Source organism: Balaenoptera acutorostrata, chromosome 4 (genome assembly GCF_949987535.1).
Source record: "Balaenoptera acutorostrata chromosome 4, mBalAcu1.1, whole genome shotgun sequence".
Classification (NCBI taxonomy): Eukaryota; Metazoa; Chordata; class Mammalia; order Artiodactyla; family Balaenopteridae; genus Balaenoptera; species Balaenoptera acutorostrata.
The window spans coordinates 136910974-136929760 of NC_080067.1; the positions used below are offsets into that span (position 1 = coordinate 136910974).

Below are 18787 nucleotides of genomic sequence, written 5' to 3' on the forward strand. Positions count from 1 at the left end.
AAAATAACAGAAATGAGGCCAGTTGATCTACTCTTCTTCCAATCTATAGCTCACACAATACCATTACCTGTAAAGTGCTTATCTATATCAAGAAGCTATTCATTAATATCTGGTGACTTGAATACCTTAAACTGATCCACACAAAGTTTCAGATATAACATTTCTTTTGACATTTAATTCTAAAATTAACTAAAAGTTCATGCTTCAATGGACTGTGTAATGCATTAATAAGTTCTGTCAGAATGAAACTAATCATTTTTAGATCATTTTGATAAGAATGGTCCTTCCATCATTCTCTTCGATCATCACTTTTGTTAAAAAAAGAAAGAAGGGCTTCCCTGGTGGCGCAGTGGTTGAGAATCTGCCTGACAATGCAGGGGACACGGGTTCGAGCCCTGGTCTGGGAAGATCCCACATGCCGCGGAGCAACTACGCCCGTGAGCCACAATTACTGAGCCTGCGCGTCTGGAGCCTGTGCTCCGCAACAAGAGAGGCCGCTACAGTGAGAGGCCCGCGCACCGTGATGAAGAGTGGCCCCCACTTGCCACAACTAGAGAAAGCCCTCGCACAGAAACGAAGACCCAACACAGCCATAAATGAATGAATAAATAAATGAATAAATAAAAATTTGAAAAAAAAAAAAAAAAAAAGAAAGAAAATGCAAGCACTTAAATCACTTATTATAAATGAAATATCTCTAGTATGAATCCAATCATTCAGTCTCACCCAAATATACATAAAATATTGTCATTTTATGAGTCAAACATGGAGAAGGGAATGGGTCTATACTCTGTATAGGAAGGTAGCCAAGCACTTTATCAATATTCATTAAAATCTGGATTTCATTCTATTATAATCACAGTGATAGCCTGTGTGGTCTTCACAATGCCTTCTACATCTAGAAAATGGTTATGTTTAAAAATTCCATCCCTTCCCCTTTCTGTGATAAAGATTTGTTCTCAACATCATCAATAGCTGAAGTGATGCTCATCTGTGACCATCTGTTCTTATTATAAGACAGTAGATTTGGACAGAATTTTCAAGCATTGAGCCTGTCCAAACATTGGAACACTTGTTTGATCTTTACCTTTCAGATGGCTAAGTGTGGGTGGGAGGTCAGGCATAGGGAAAGGAAGGTGTCACAATTTTCTTTGAATTGGGAAATATCAAATAAGTGAATTAATTTTTCTCAGTTAATGATTATTCATCCTCTACTGTTAGAAAAAGTTACTGTACTAATGTTGAAAACTGTGATTAATACTGAAACATCTATAGATAAATGTAGAAATGGGGAAAATACACAAATATATTTTGTGATCACCTACACATGAAGGAACTGTCGTTATCATTTCCTGAAGAAGTACCTTATTCCCAGAGCAGTGTCAGCACATAGTGGGGTACTTACTATACATGTGCTTAGTAAATAAAAGTGTGTTTAATTCTCATAAGGCAGTGGTGTTTGTATTAATATTTTCATTATACAGATGGGTAAGACTGAGGCTAAAATAACACACAAAGTTGTAACTCAGAGCAATTCCTTCTGACTCTTATTCACACAGTTTTCCTTTAGACAATGTGGGAAACTTGGTCTCATATATGTTTTCTCTGTTAGTAACTTCTCAATAGATACTAGAAAGCCTTGAAATACCAAAGCCAGGGGATATCGGTTTGGAAAAGCTAGCCAGAGGAAGTGACTTTTGATGAGTTTTGAAAGCAGAAGCAACATGTTTGAGAAGCCAGGAGGAAAGGGAAGGAGATAACATAAATTCTTGGAACAAGTATGTTTATGAGAGAAGTGTCACAAGCAGGCAGTGAGAAGGGATGTTTCTATTTATATGGAGGGAAGAATAATTGGTAGAGAGATTTGAAACCTACAATTAAGAGCTGGGATTTGGTACAAAGCAGAATTAGGAAAGTGATTGATGTGGTTAAAACATCAGTGGTGGGTGAGTACTGCTGCTGGGTGAAGAACGGACGGGCAGACCTGGGGAGCCTTGGCTTCCTGGAAGGCTGGTACAGCGGGACCCAGCCCAGATCAGTTGCCAATGGCACTCGATTGAACCAAGACCAAGATGCCATTGAGACGGAAGTCATGAGTTTGAGCCATGTCTCCAGGCTCCTCTATGCCCTTCAAAAAGCTCTGATGAGTGATGAAGCTCCTCATTTTGTCTTTTCCTTAAAACATAGTCTTTTTAGTGTTATCTTAGGATATCAAATTTGCACATGAATTAAAAATATTTTGTTCTGTCATTGCAGTTCCTCAAAATCAAACAAAAACTGATTTAAAAAACTAAAACTAAAATAATATATTTGTTAGATTTGGATGGAAATGTAAAGATTATCTTGTCTGACTGTTTTTGGTTTTTTTTCAAAGAAGGAAACTGGGACTTGGAGTGATGAAGTGATTTTATTTGTTGATTCATTTAGCATAAGCTCTGGAGTCAGATTCATCTTAAATTTGATTTCAAGCTTTTCATTTATTATCTGGGTAACTTTAGAAAAGCCATTCGACTTTCCCTGTTTCTTCATGTACAAGATAAAGATAGATACAGTGCAATAATCATTATAATCTGTATAAAACATTATTTTTCAAGGCACTATAGAGTGATGGTTAATGGCACATGCTCTGGAGCTAGACTGCTTGGATTTAACACCCAAATCAACCACTCACACACAGTGAGAACGCGGACCAGCTGCCTAATCTCCCCAGTTCCCTCCTCTGTGAAATGGAATATGTCTATTAATATTTATATTGTATTAAATGAGAAAAAAATATATATATACATAGTTTCTCTCTCTCTCTCTCTCTCTCTCTCTCTCTCTCTCTATATATATATATATATATATGTGTGTGTGTATATATATATATATATATATATGTGTGTGTGTGTGTATATATATATATATATATATATATATATATATATATATATACATATGTTTCACCTCCAGCCAATGGCATTGGATAAATTTTAGCTATAGCTATGATTGTTATTGTTCTCATTCTCATTTTTTTTTTTTTTGGTTAATACCCACTACATTTTGGGCAGTGCATCAGATGAAGAATATACAGAAAGGGGAGACACAGTTTCTTCTCTCAAGGAGCTCAAGCGGCTAGGGAGGTGACATAAAGTAACCACAACTACAATCCAGTATGATAAGTGCTACCATGTAGGTTTCCCCCTCTATCTTTCCTAGAGCTCAGAACGGCCTAGGTGAATGGGGAACAAGTGGCTGTAGGTGAGTTAGTTGAGCTGAGACTTGACAAATAAGTAATTGTCAGGTGATCTTGGATCCACGTTTGTATGTACTGAGAGCCTGGGGAGAAGTGAATAGGTTGGCTAGACAGAAAGCATGAGGTTAAGGTTAGAGAAAATCCAAGTGGTCGTTCTGTACTGTCAATAGTAGATTGAACATGAGGAACAGTGAGAGGTGAGGCTAGAAGGTTACACAGTAGCTTGATGAAGAAGGGCATTGTTAAGTGCACTGCTAAGTGGGGTGCACTTTGTCTTGAAGGCATTGAAGTACAGTGAGATGATTTTAAGCAGAGGGTTCTCATCAAATATTGATGGATGTCCCCTGGGCTCACTTCTGTCTGAGTATGTGGGTACTGCAACACCATTACCTGTTGACCTAGCTGCTTTCCTTTCTCCTACAAGGTGGTAAGTTCCTTGAGGGCAGTCACCTGTTTTTCAATTCCCAGTATCTCTCATGATGCCTGGAAGAAGTAGGTACTTAATAAATATAGATGAAAGAATAAATAAATGAAGAAGACAAAGCAGAAATTCAGCTGAGGCTCTTTTCTCCCTAATTCATGTGACTTGATAAGGATGTAATATTGTCAGTGTCAGGAGACACAGAAAGGGGACAGGTTCAAGAGATATTTAAGTAAGAACATTGACAAGTATTGGAGCTAGAGACTTAATTGGAAGCAAGAAGAACTTATCTAGAATGACCTTTAGATTTAGCGTTTGGTTAACTCAGTGGATGATGGTAACATTCACTAAGAGTGAATATCCAGGAGTAGGTTCTTAGGGGAATATAATGAGTTTACCGGTCTAATTTAAGGACCAAATGAAGGAACCTCTAGGAGGCAGGTGGATGGAGAGATCTTGGTATTTTTAACTCAGACCCCACTGTAACTTTCCTATGTAATGCTTTTTTTAAAAAAGCCAAACAAACCAACTACTAACTAGAATGTCAACTACTAGCTATTAAAATGTTAAAACAATTTATACATAATGCCTTTTTAGTGGTTATAAAGTCAAAGAGGATATTTTTCTTGACCATCTGTCTGGAATTCCATAAACCCTTCTTTGTTTCTAGAAATGATACTCAGCCATGAGTGCCCAAGTTGAACAATGACTCCTTCAAGAAACCTTGTCACACCCTTCCAGATACAATGGACACACACATAGCATTTCATTTAACTTTGACTCTAGCACTTGTACCAGTGTATTCAACCATTTGTGTTCATCTTCCTTTAATACATGCAAGAGAGTGTCATGATTAATATCATGGATTTTGGAATCAGACAGCTAAGGTTTTAAAATCTCAACTTTGTCACCTAGCTGAGTGATCTGGGGGAAGCAGTTTGCCTTAGCTTAGCCTCAGTTTTTCTCATGTGTAAAATTCAAAGGGCAACACTTACCATGAATGTTTGAAACCCTCCTCTGGCTTTTTCATCACACTCAATGTGGCATTCTCACCTCATTCCCTCTATTCCAGCCACACCGACCTCCTCACTGTTCAGGGAATAACCCAAGCAAGCCCTTCCCAACTACCTGCAGGCTAGCTCCCTCACTTTGTCAAACATTTTCACAAAAGTTATCATCCATCACATGGCTATAATAGAGAGGAAACCACTGCTCAGTCTACTATGGAACACACGCATGCATACTCACAAAGGCGGCAAGAAAATTCCCTCCAAGGAAATTATAGCAGAGGGGAGAATTTTGTGTAAAATTTTCTTGTACATTATCACCTTTGATGTAATTTTGACATTTGAAATGCAATTAAAAGTTCAATTCCTTCAGCAAGATCTTCCCTGGGTCCCTTATGTAAAATTTCACTTTCACACTGCAAGACTTCATATCTCCCTTCTCTGCTTTATTTTTTCCTCCTTAGCATTTATTACAATCTAATATGCTATATATTTCACTTATGTTTGTATACCAAACAGGAAAGTAAGCTTCTTGAGGATGGAAATTTAGGTCTGTCTTGTTCACTGCTGTATCTCCAGTGCCTAGAATAGTGTCTGGCACATAGTAAGCACTCAAAAATATATATATTTGGAAAGAATGAATTTATATATGTAATTGTTTTGTATAGTATCTAGCATGTACCAAGTGCTCATGAAGTGGCAGCTATTGTTGTAAATTTTGGTAACATTTTGGAAGATCTTCACAAGTCATAAAACACACTGTGTTCAGTATGTTATTCTACTACCGCAGATACTTTATGGATGAGTGAATGAAAGAACCAACCAATCAAATGTAAAGGTTAGTTACTTGGGTCACTATTGGTAATATGGTGTTGCTTCCAAAGTGACATTCCAGAGCTGGAGATAGGCTGGAAAGCAGAGTGGGCTTCGCAGAGTGGCTCTGTAACCCTGAGTAACTCCCCACCTTACCCCACCCAAAATTTCCCTCATTTCTAATGAGTGGGTTATTATCAAGGACTATTTGCAACTCTCACAGCCTCTCAGTGTGTGGGGGCCAAAAACTGAGGTAAGTGGTAAAATATTTTATTTCTTTAACTTTCTTTTAAATTGAATCACCTTCACAGAAAATGAGAAGTGGATTTCAATCAGATTGTACAACACTTCCTTCACATAGACACGTACACACACACACACACACACATGATTTTAACTTGATAATTTAAAAGTTTTTTCCTGCCTTTGTCTCAGTGATTTGTGAGAAGTGTGTAGGTATTTCCAAAGTGTTATTAATGACTTAGAAAGTGGGAAGTGTGTCTGTCAAAACCAAGCTTAGCTAGTCTAGTGGCAGGTGGTACCAAGAGGCATAGTGAACTCCAAGTTTAAATTACAAAGAACTATTGATCCTGACAGTAAAGCATGCCTGAAAATGAAATTGACATGGAATGAATCTGACATTGAAATATTATCTTAAAATCTTCAAAAGCATGATAAAAAATTCAATTATATAACAAAAGGGAATTGGAGAAAATGAATAAATTGGTAGTGATCTTTCCTTCAAGTGTGTATTTTTCTGTATAGGTCAAGCTCATGTTGCACATAATCAGTTACTCTGGTTTCTCACTTCTTCACTTCATCAGTTTCAATAATGATTTAGCTTCACAATTAGAAAGTTCTGAATTCATGTTAAAGTCAAAACAAATCAAAAAAGCTGCAGAAGTAGTTTGCAAAAAAGAACTTTAGTCCAGGAATTGAGGTGAATTAATATGACACTAAAAGCTCTGGGTGAGAATCCAGGCTCTACAACAGAGAACCGTGAACCATGGGCAAATTAGGTAATTTCTGCCCTTAAGTTCTTTAGCTGTAAAGCATGAGCATGATGATTTCTACTCCACTGTAGTTGTTCTGAAGAATAAAAAAAGATACGTGTTTGGGTCAGGCATATAAAAAGATTGATTAAATTCATTTTGACATATGTTTGAATAAAACTGTCACAGATCTTACCTTATGGTATGAAACAGCTGTGTAAAGCCAGGAGGAGAAATGTTTGAAGTTAGATTTTATAGATGAGGAAACATGCTCAGACGGGTTAAGTAACTTTCCCTAGACAACAAACAGGGGTTAAAACTCATGTCTTCTGATTCCTGGCCTACTGTTTCTCTTCATTCAACCACTCCTCTGTATTTCAATAGGCTATTCTTGTATTCTTGAGTGAGGATCATAAGTATCCTAATAGAATTTTTTTTGCCCTTTTTTTCCCCCCAAAGGCCTAACTACACACTTAATAACCTCCTTATTCATCATATGATTTAGGAGTAACTCCTATGTGCTAAGCAGTATTCTGCCAGCAGCAAACAGTAGAACAAAATTCTCTACCCCATGAAGCTTATATTGTGGTAGACTTGATTCATTCAGTCAACATACATGAGTGCTGTTACATTCCAGATATAGTTTAGGAACTAAAGATACATAAGTTCTTGTCTTGATGTTGGGGGTGAGGACATATACCAGAAAAGGGTGAATGAAGATATAACAGGTGAAGAATTCTGCAGGCTCAGGCATGGTGAAGGGCTAGGGGGTTAGTTCAACCTAGATTTGTCTAGAAAGTCTTTCCAAGGATGCAGACCAATGAGCTTGGTCTTGGAGCATAAGAAAATAATCCAGTTACCTGAAACCACTGTAGAAGCTACCACCTGGAGAAGGGCCTCCCCCTTGCTTTGAAAAGTAGTATGTTTGGTTTAATACCTAGGAAATGGCATGCTCACTGGGTTATTAAACCACGTGAGTTTTCTGAAATAATTGGGTTTCTTAATGAAAGAGAAATTCATTGTACTTTTACATAATGTTCTTTTTTGTGTATTCAGAAATCATATTGGTAGATTTATGCATTACTGTTATGGGCTGAATGTTTGTGTCTCCCCAAAATGCATCTATGGAAGGCTTAACCCCCAGTGTGATGGTATTTGGAAGTGGGGTCTTTGGGAGGTAATTAGCTTTAGAATAGTGTGGGATCCTCATGATGGGATTATTGCCTTTATAAGAAGAGGAAGACAGAGTGATCTCTCTCCTGGAACATGCACCAAGGATAGCTCATGGGAATACATAGCAAGAAAGAAGCTGTCTACAAGCCAGGAATTAAATCTGCTAGCACCTTCACTGTGGATTTCCCAGTCTCCAAAACTATGGAAAAAAAAAAAAAATAGCAGCCTGAGCAGACTAAGAAATATGACATACTTCTCTTATTGGATCCTGTGAGGGAAAAAAAAAAATGCATGTGAAATTACACATTAGCAGGCAAAGGTGATAGGGACACAAAGAGGAATTCAAAAGTGGATTTTATATATTTAAACTAACATAATATCAATGAGAAAAATTATTTTCATAAATTGTGAAAACTACTTATTCATAGAATCCAATGTTTTTTGCACATTCTTACCATAATATAACACACTTAGGCCCTCTCTAAGGCAATTTCTAGCTGGTCCACTTTAAAATGATTTGCCAAATGGAAATAAGAATTGAATTTTGAAATCAGCTGAATACATGTAATATTGCTCAAAATGTCCTAATATTACTCTGAAGGACTAAGCATTAACAATACCTAAATTTATGATTAAGTCTGGGGAAAATCATGGCTTTGTGTTACCTCAACACAAAGGTCTTGATTTTTTTTTTTTAAAGACCTACTAAAGTCTATCTTTGATTAAGTATATAGTCTTAGAGTCCTAGGATTTCCTGATACATTTCTGTATAGTAATCCTTTCCGAGCCTGGCTATTACAGCAGCTTTCTGTGCTTATGCAGATTTGTCTGACTGGCCTAATTTACGTTTTTAATCCAGTCCTCAAACTTTTACATGCATCTTGTCATTCTTGCCTTGCCATCCTGACACACAGTAGTGTGTATCTGTCATTTAAGGAAGAACAATATCTATCAGAGTAAAAAGACACATTGCTTTATTGTTTTTGTTTGTTTTTTGGGGGGGTATGTTTTGCTTTTACTCGTAGTTAACATATTTACATAACATCCCCTGAGCAGGTAAGCCTAAGGCAGTTTTTAATCTCTTAGGATAAAATCTGGAGAACAACCTCAGGGGGTTGATTACAGATATGTCACACTCAGGCATAATCAAGGGGAATATTTGGGGACATCTGAGTGGCATATACTACATGTTCCTCGTGCAAAGCTGCCCCAGTCTGAAGTAAAAGGAAGTGACACAGCCAGATTTGCTCAGGTGGACTGAGGCTAGAGAGGTATTGGCAGGACAATTTTAAGGAAGAATTGCCTTCCCTCATGTCCAAATCACATGTCTAATTAAATGGTTATCATGTGCTCAGTACAAGAATATAGGATTCATTTACTTAGCAAATATGCCTTAACTACCTGCTACATATTAGGCATTCTGCTGGGTGCTGGGGACACAAAGAATAACAGGACACATTCCCTATCTAAGAGAGCTCATAGCATTGTGGACATTTCTATGCTAAAAAGAAGTGGGGGTACTCAAGTACAAATCTCAGTTTGTATGTTTGTTTTTTTAATTGAAATTGGAACTACTCTGAGCATATAAGCAGGTGAGTGAATACTGTTTGCAGAATCGGCAAGAGCAGATACTGAGAACCTATTGCTGACTTTTCTGTTCCTAGTTTACCACAATCCAGCACAGAGCATTGAGTAGCTCAGTGTTCATGGAAAGAATTGATTGGTTGATCCACGTGCTGCCTGATTGATCAGTCCTCACTGATCCACACTTCTCAGAACTACGCCAGTCCACTTACATGGGGCTGGCATTATTTTACACGTGCTATTCTCTTTTCATTGATTAGTCTCACCGATTGGATCGTACACGTCTAGTACAAGGACCTGGAAGGGCCCTCTGAACTCCTGGAAGCACGATGTACATGGCATAGCTACAAGACACACTTTTTGAGTGCCTGAACCAGAAAAAGTTGGCTTGAGCCAGTACACTAATTCCTGAGCTCTGTTCTAACAGACTAACCCTTCTCACTTCAGGGCTCTGTCAGGACTCTTGCTCCTCAACGCACTTCTCTTGGGAGAGCATCTAAAGATTCCTCCGCCGCCTGTATCATTCACCATGTTACACCATGGGTTAACTGACACGCGATGGCCGCAGAGTTCCAGAGGGTCACACTGGAGCCACTGCCGCTGCAGCTGCTCAAGGTCCTCTCCCAGCTTTCCAGCAGCTTCCCCATCCCGGGTGGTGCGAGACGAGTTGGAAATTCAGAAGCAGAGGGTCAGAGTGCCATGGTTTAAACCAGCTCATTTTAAACCTGGATCAATGACAGTGACCCAGGCAATTTAGAATAGGATTATTTGCTTACTGAACGGGACTAAATTGTGGCTCTTTCCTTACTTGATTAGGACAAAGTATTTGGAAATTCAAACCTGAAATCATCCATTATCACAGAGTTTCCATTCATGGATTTAAAAAGCAAGTTAAGTTGGATTACACTGTCCTCTCCCAGATTCACTAAGGATGAGAAGGATTGGGTCCTCCTAGGGCTGGAAAACGAACAGATGCCAAAATGGCTGATGCAAAGGGCTTTTCAAAACTAATTTTTAAGAAATATATATTTTCTTGTGTGCATCTTTTGGGGGGGGATTAAAAAAATCAGATTCTCTAAGAAACAAAGTATCTGAGGAATATCAACTGAAAAAAAACTAGATAGCAAATAAAGCAAATTATTTTTCATCAACTTATGGAATATCATTGTAAAGATGTAAGAAAGGGAAAATAATTTTAGCTGATCCTATATATTTTTGTTCTTTGAAGCCTACAATTTATTGCTGAGTGCTACGCCATCAGACTTTGCTCTAATGAAATATAATCCTCAGATGGCTGTGAGAAATCTAAGAAAGCTATATATTTTCCACTGAATACATGTACAAATCCAATTAAATGTTAAAAAACACTTCACAAATTATTATATGTTACGGTATATGTAACTTAATGTTCCAGAATAATAATATAACCTAAGAAATAAAATACTTTACTTCAAAAATTTTTTGTAAGTTGTTTTGTTTTCCATCATGGGCAGTCTTTAATTGTTTTTGTTTTTAGTAGATTGACACTTGCTATTTTTTCTGTTGACTAAGTTATATTCAATTCTTCATTTACTTTATTTTATTTCATTTTGGTTTTAAATTTTACACCTATTCACATAGGCTCCAGGCTATGGGCTTGCAAGGTTTAACAATGTTTATAGGTAATAGACAAAGATGAAGACAAAGATGATTTAAGAGCAAAAATAAAGAGACAAAATGGTTGAAATGGTTCAGACAAAAGGGTTAAAATAATATTTAGAGGAAATTATGCTTTACAGATTAATTTATCTCTGGGTGTCCTGTTTGATAGGCTTATGTTCTTGAATTATCTGGAGGATGTTCTGTTTTCTCCCAGGTACTCCATTTAAGTAGCTGTTACTTCTGATGAAAAACTTATTTAGGACTGGCTAACCTCATGAAGTAACTGCAACATATTCAATATTATATGGTGCTTGCTACAGTTAAAATTGAGCAGAGAATAAGATTTGATGTATTCCTGAAGAGTAACTTATTATAGACCTGAGAATCCTTTGCTTCTTCTTTAAAGATTTGAGAATGAAAAAATAAAAGCAAAGCAAAACAAATAGTATCCTGAATTTCTGCAAAGCACACAGCATGCATGTCCCAGCAATCTACTTACAATAAGTTTGCATCAATGAAATGTGATCATTTCTGGGATTTTTGACTACTTTTACATATAAAGGATTCATATAAAACCTTCATATAAAGGTTTCCTGGACCTTCTTAAACGTTGTCAGTTTCTCCCATTTAATGAGCTCATAAACCATGACCCTCTCCTTCATATTTTTTTTCAGTTTACAGTTAAATATTTATTCGTGTGATCATTTCATTCATGTCCATATGCCTTTTCTACTCTGTAAGCTCCCTAAAGACTGATTGTCTACTGTGGTTAGTAATGTCTATAAACAGTGGTCTGCCTTGGAGAGTCATTAAATGAGGTGGAATTCTTATACACAATTTGATAACTTACTGCACTGTCTGCTTGTGTTTCAGATGGGCACGTTCTTAGAAGAAGCCCCGTAGATGCTGGGCAAGGGAAGTTTTATCAAAAGCTATGTCCCTGATTCATGGCAAAACATTACTGTGGTATGTTGCCTCTGTTTATCCCAACTGAGAATATGTGATTTACTGTTTTATTTTATTTATTTATTTTTTCTGGAATAAGATTTCCAAAACATCTACAGTAAGCCTATATTAGATTTGTGTTCATAATCTCCATATTAGAGCCGCTCAACACAGTACTGTTGATATTCTGGGCTGTTTAGTGTTTGTTGTAGGAAGCTGTCCTGTGCATTGTAGGATGTTTAGCAACATTCCTGACCTCCACCCACTAAATGCCAGTAGCAGCTCCTCTACCCCCACGTTGAAACAAACAAAAATGTCTCCAGACATTGCCAAATGTCCCCTGGGGAACAAAAATTGTACTCAGTTGAATATCACTGTCGTAGAGGAAAACCCTGACAGATTCAAATGAATATATCCGTGTAATGGAAAAGTGCTGTTAGAATACTAGCATAAAGTTTTTCCAATACGCTTCACAATCAAAAGGAATGGTTGGCATGTTAGTCTTCATTGCATGGCCCACTAAGAGCATTATGAATTCAAATTGCTGCCATTCTTAATGGTTATGTTTTACAGATTCAAAAATATCTTAATCTGCAATCACTCCCTAGGGGTTTTCAAGTAAAAATTTCAAGTCTTTATAAATCAAATAAATCAGGAAATAATGGGCCAGCATAGGTCAGACTCCTAATATCTAAAATTTCACTCAGGTTCCCTACGCTTTTAATTAAGACTTTTGAATTTGGTTTGGTTTCTCAACACAAAAGCTCACTTCAATACAGTTATGCAAATTAATGTACATGAAAAGCCTGCAAAATAGAATTAGGCAAAGTCCTAAGAGAAACCTAGTTGTAGTAAATTGAGATTTTAAATTAAAAACTACTACTCACAACATGGTTCTTGTATTCCTTCAGGTACCAGATGCTATTACCCTAAGGCAGGCTAGGATTGATTTTTGAAAATAAGTGGATTTACCTTTTCTTTCGATGACACACTAAAATAGTCCTGCTGGGTGATACTCTTATTCTGTGCATAAAAGCAGATGAAGGAAGTGTTGGCAGCTATACAAATATAGACTATGCCGGCAATAAATTGGACAACGTATTCACAAAAGTTATTTTCCCTTGCTGAGTTAAATACAAAACTGTTTCTCCATTGACTTGACTTTGTGCATGAAATCTGGCCTCAATTTCCACGTCAAAAAAATGGTTATATTAGGAATATACCTTCTACTTTGGAGTAACAGTAAAGATATGGTGTATAAACATGTACATCATATGATTTGTGTACAATAAATATTATTTAAATTTTAGGATGAATAGACAAAACCACTAACATGTTTTAATTTTGAAGTGAGTTTCTTATATATTTATTTCATCAACACATGCCAAACATTGTGGAAAAATAATATCTATGATTGAATAACACTGATTTCACAATTATTATCTTACAAATGCATATCTTTCTCTTCTTCATATCCTTGAATAATTTAATATACACTTTGGTTTTCATTATACAGAAATGGTTCTGCTTTAACAATGTTGCATGGATCCTATGAATCTCAGGGAAAGCAATCTTAGAGAAAACAGCCACAATATATATTAAGAGCAACCTAAATACACTTGTTTTCATTTTCTTCCCTTTTAAACCAATTTTCTTCATGCCTCCATGTTAAAAATTATATTTACTTAAATTATCCCTTAAAAAATAGGTGGAAACAGCTTTTTGTTTAAAAAAAACCTAAGGTGCCACTCCATTACTTTTGCTGCTGTATTCCTCACTCTTTTTTTACTTAATTGTAATTATTAGGTCCTGCATTTTCATGCCCCTAAACAAATCACTTTCTTGAGCAGCTTTTGGGGATAATTCATAGAGAGGATTGCAGATTTTTTTTTTTTTTTTTTTAACAAGAAGTATCTTAAATGTTAGGGTTTGGTACATAAGACCAGACTAGAAAGTGATCGCATTTTGGCGGCTTCACTGGACTTTCGTGTTTTTAATTTACATGATTCTGTGCCATTTGGGTGTGTTTATTTGTGTGTTTGAATGGGTGTTCCACAAGTAATTTTACAACAGTTCCTTTTGACTATAACTTCTGCTGTCTACAGATTTATGAAATATAATGCTGATTTGGGTGGTCATGAATTGATTTACAATGTAACAATTTTTCTCTTTCTAAGGCCCTGAAGACTTTTTTTCCCCCCTCCATTTTGTATATTACTTTTTAATGGAAATGCCATTTCTAGCTTTTCTCAGACACCTATAATGGGGAGATTCTACTTCTGTATAACTTTGTATGTGCTGCATTCACATTAATGTTTGATGGAGAGGAAACTAGATAATGATTTTGAAAAATGAAACTTTTGCCATGATAAACACATGAAATAGAAGGAAATTATCATTAACTCAATTTGTAGCTCACCTTGTCATTTTACAGATGTGACAGGAATCTTTAGTTTTATCAAATTATTTTTCAGCTCAAAGTGTAGCGGTATGGGTTTAGAAATAAAATATATCATGAGGTTTTTTTTTTTTTTTAAATGTTCCTTTTATTTATTTATTTTTTTAATTTTTATTTATTTATTTATTTTTGGCTGTGTTGGGTCTTCGTTTCTGTGCGAGGGCTTTCTCTAATTGTGGCAAGCAGGGGCCACTCTTCATCGCAGTGCGCAGGCCTCTCACTATAGTGGCCTCTCTTGTTGCGGAGCACAGGCTCCAGACTCTCAGGCTCAGCAGTTGTGGCACACGGGCCTAGTTGCTCCACGGCATGTGGGATCTTCCCAGACCAGGGCTCGAACCCGTGTCCCCTGCATTGGCAGGCAGATTCTCAACCACTGCACCACCAGGGAAGCCCTATCATGAGGTTTTAATGAGAGTTTCCTTTCTCCCAGAAAAAAAAAGGCCAGAAATTCTACAAAATTTAAAGTTGTTCTTCAGGATCCACAGAGAAAGATCAAAACCTGAAACCAAAAACACACAGTGTTTCAGGTTTTGTTTGCTTGTTCTTAAATCTGAAAAACATTGTAGTGCTTCAGAATAGGGACTCCAAAGAGTTTGGACAAATTTGACTTTCAGGACACAGACTGAAAAACAAAATGTGAAATTGCTCCTTTTCACCCTTATAGAAGCAATGGTCCTGTTCCATGAAATAGGCTTTTCTAGGAAAAGATGATTGGAATTACAAAGGAGTAGTTGAAAAATTCAAAGAGGAAAGGCAAGATGTAAGATTTATTCCTAACCAGGATTTACCCAGGATATGCCAAGCAGATTCTAATTAAAAACAAAAACAACAAATAGCACAGACAAGCAAATGTAAAACACAAAATCTAAGAAAACAAGGTAGTACAGAAATAGCAAATTATTTTCTGAACGGTCGGCATATATATAGTCATGAAACATTGACCTCATGAGACAGCAAGTTTTATTCTACGTTTGCTGTGAGGAAAAAAAAGGGCTTAAGATCAACTGCTCTGAAACCCAAATCGTCATGGTGGACAGATTATACTGAATATATTATTGGCTTATAGATGACCCTATAGGAGGTCAGTGTGTGTATGGTTCCCATTTTATCTATATTAGAATTTACCTGAAAAACATATTATTTAAATTTGATATCTCAAAGAGATTTATTTTTCCTCTGTATGCCTATTTTTTTTCATGGCTCTGATCAATATTTGATGATATTTGCAGCCTTGTACTCTAGTGCAGACAAATGCATATGAGCCATTTGTACATTTAATGTGATAAACTCAGAAGGGTTTTCTGAACAAAACTTTGGCCCTGCTTCCAGGTGTTTCCTCTACCAGAAGTGAGGTGGTCTTCTTGAGGTGGTCTTCTTTTCAAGGATGTATTTTTTAGATTTCTTAATTTCATAGAAGGGCTTCATCTTTACCTCCTGATTTTTTTTATGGAAGATCTAAATATAATTAATAAGCTTAATCAATGAGATATGTATACACAACAAATAATGTTTTGAATACAATGTTTCTGAATACAAATGGAACATTTACCCCCCAAAATATATTAGATGATTAAGGATCAATATCAAAAGACTGTGTTCCTTTCACCATAATGCAACAATAACAAAAGAATAATGATTGCAAATGGATAACTTTAAAAATCACATATGTTTGGAAACTAAATACATAATATTGAATAATGCTTTGGTCGAAATAAAATCTGTTTCTTCAAAAATTTTCTATGTCTTACAAAGAAACTTTATTGTGTAGTTTTCTTCATATAAGCCTAGTGTTTATTAGGTTTATCCTTATATATTTTATGACTTCTGCTGCTATATGTATAGATCACTTTTTCCATTACATATTCTGGTTAGGTATTACTGGTGTATAGGAACCTCCTAATTTTTGTATGTTGATCTTGAATCTTATATTTTACTGAGCATTCTCCTAATTTAAAAAAATGGTTTAATAAATATTAAAATAAACCTTCTGATGTTTATGATTCGCCTTTCACCAGAAATACATACTTCATCACAATCTCTTACCCATTTAACTTTCTGTTGCTCACCTTCCAATAAACCTCAGATTCAAGGATCAATAATGATGAATAATCGTGAAGTGATACACTGTCCATCCATTCCCCTAGATATTATAAATTTTAGTCTTCGATCAAACCAAACTACTTGACATTTCCATTCCAAGATGTTTTGCAGAATTGTTTTTATTATTATTTGGTTTCTGGTCATAGAGTTATACTGAGCACTTTATAAGAAACAAATGAATGGAACACAGTATTTCATCATAAGAACGGTATCTACAACATCACATCATTTCCCCTTATTGAGATCATAGGATACATTTCTTTCATGTTTTTTAATGTAAAACCCTATAATTTGTCTAAGCTACTACACTCTCTGAACTTTGTGATTTGTCCTGTTTCCTTTCTTACTTCTGCTGCAAGAAAGCTCAGATAAAATGTTCCGGTCCACTTTTGGCATCTTCTCAAGGACATTGCCCCTGTTTTATCTTATTTCACCTTTATCTCTATCATTTTTGTATTTGCATCAGATTATAATATATGTATTTGTGTAAGCCTTTGAAATAATTTTATAAGACAAGCTATAAATATAAGAATGAATAAATGAATAAGCAAATGATGGAGAGTGTGGAAAAACATAAATTAAAACTTCATCCTCTGAAGGGAAAAGAAAAGGTCAAATGTTACTCTTGGAAGCCAGAAGTCAATTTGAAAGATTACTTCATATGAAACAAAAGGCAGTCTAGACTTCAGGAATAGTAGGACAAATTTATTTTAGTATTCTCTCCAGGAATTGTTTACTGATTTTGTTTTTTATAAGCATCACATTAATTACTCATTCCACTTCACTTTCCTATATCTGATATAGAGGTGGGAAGATGAATCTCAAAAAAGTTCCACACTATAGCCTGCCTCTCTGATTTCTGATGACCTTCTCAAAAAGTGAGCAATAGATATTACCTTTAACAGTCTTCCCTTGTGTGCCTGCGCATTTAACCTAACTGGAGGCTAACACTCACTTGAATTAAACTAAGGTAATAAAAAATAATGTTAGTACATGCTAATTATTCTAAATTTTTATGCTAGAGCCCACTCATTTGTAATTGTTCTTTTCAGTTTTTTTGTAAGAGTCTTAGCAAATATGAAGACAGTTCTGTAACTCAAGTAATTGTAAGACAAGGTGACCAGAAATGCCCAGGTCACACAAAGTTGAAAAATAAAAACTGTATGTACAGTTTAACACCTTTTTGTTAAGATTTCTCTATTGATATTTCCCCTACATGTCAGAATTTCTCTGGATTTTAATCTTTCAGCAGTTATCACCACCTGGACTGTACATCACCTCCATTTCCTATGTCAACCCTCTCCTTTGAGACACACCTTAAAACATAACTTCTTTACAGAGCATCCGGATTTAAAGAAACCGCACTGATAGTTCTGTGATCTCTCTATTTTGGAACTTCTATGCATTTTACTGGTTAATTACAATACCTCATTCATTCAAATATGGATTTTTAATAAATGTCAAATGAGTTGTGGGAGAAAACAAAGTTGCAAGAAAATAACATTGAGATGCAGTTTAAGAATTGTGGCTCAGCTACCTAGTATCTACATTGGTTTCATTTTGGGGTCTCAGTGTTCTCATCTATTAAGTTGGAAGTTGAGATCTTTGAAGTCCCTACCTGGTCTTAAGTACTATTATTTTAAATTTATTTATACATATATATTTATATGATATTTTTATTTGTATGTATGTCACATGAAAAATATTTTTATATTTATATGCTTTCTATAGCTTGTTCAAATGAACTTCTGGGTCTGACTTCTCTCTTTACCTTTTGGCTATATAGAAGTCCTGGAAGAGTATGCTGCATGTATTAAACTAGTTATAAACAATTATTTATAAAATTTTTGGGTATTTTTCTAGTTGACCACTATTGTTCCTTAAGATATTTATTTTGTAGCTTAATACTATTTTCTGACAAATGATCCACAGATCTAGCAAAAATATTATCAACCCTGTCATGTTACTTGGGCCCTAGGTGATGTCATGTGAACATTGCTGCTCAATCTGACCATATTCTCATAGGTCACTGAACAGATGTTTTAAAAGAACTTGTAGCCTGAGAACATTTGTCATGGTCTATGTGATTCCTATGACTTCCTCTCTACCTTTCTGTCTGTCTCCTATCATCACCAGTCACAGACGGGATGTTTATACCCATTATCCTTTCCTCGTTATTGTGAAATACAATAATAGTTTGATATGTGATTTTTCTCCAGGTACAATAAATAAAGCACAGAGAGAAACATAAATTGGAATTTTAATATATACATATATGTAGGCATTTATCTATGAATATTTGTATCTTATATAATATTACATATAGTAATGTGTATAATAATATATATAATAATATGTGTATGTATGTATGTAATACATATGGTATATACGAATTATATAATTATGATATAATGTGTA

The 18787-nt window shown here is 35.6% G+C and overlaps 1 protein-coding gene across 6 annotated transcripts in view; it reads right to left on the reverse strand.

Annotated features, from left to right (window-relative positions):
- GRIK1 (glutamate ionotropic receptor kainate type subunit 1) overlaps positions 1-18787 on the reverse strand; it is a 428363-nt gene that overhangs the window by 390820 nt on the left and 18756 nt on the right. The gene's annotated exons all lie outside the window — the stretch shown is intronic.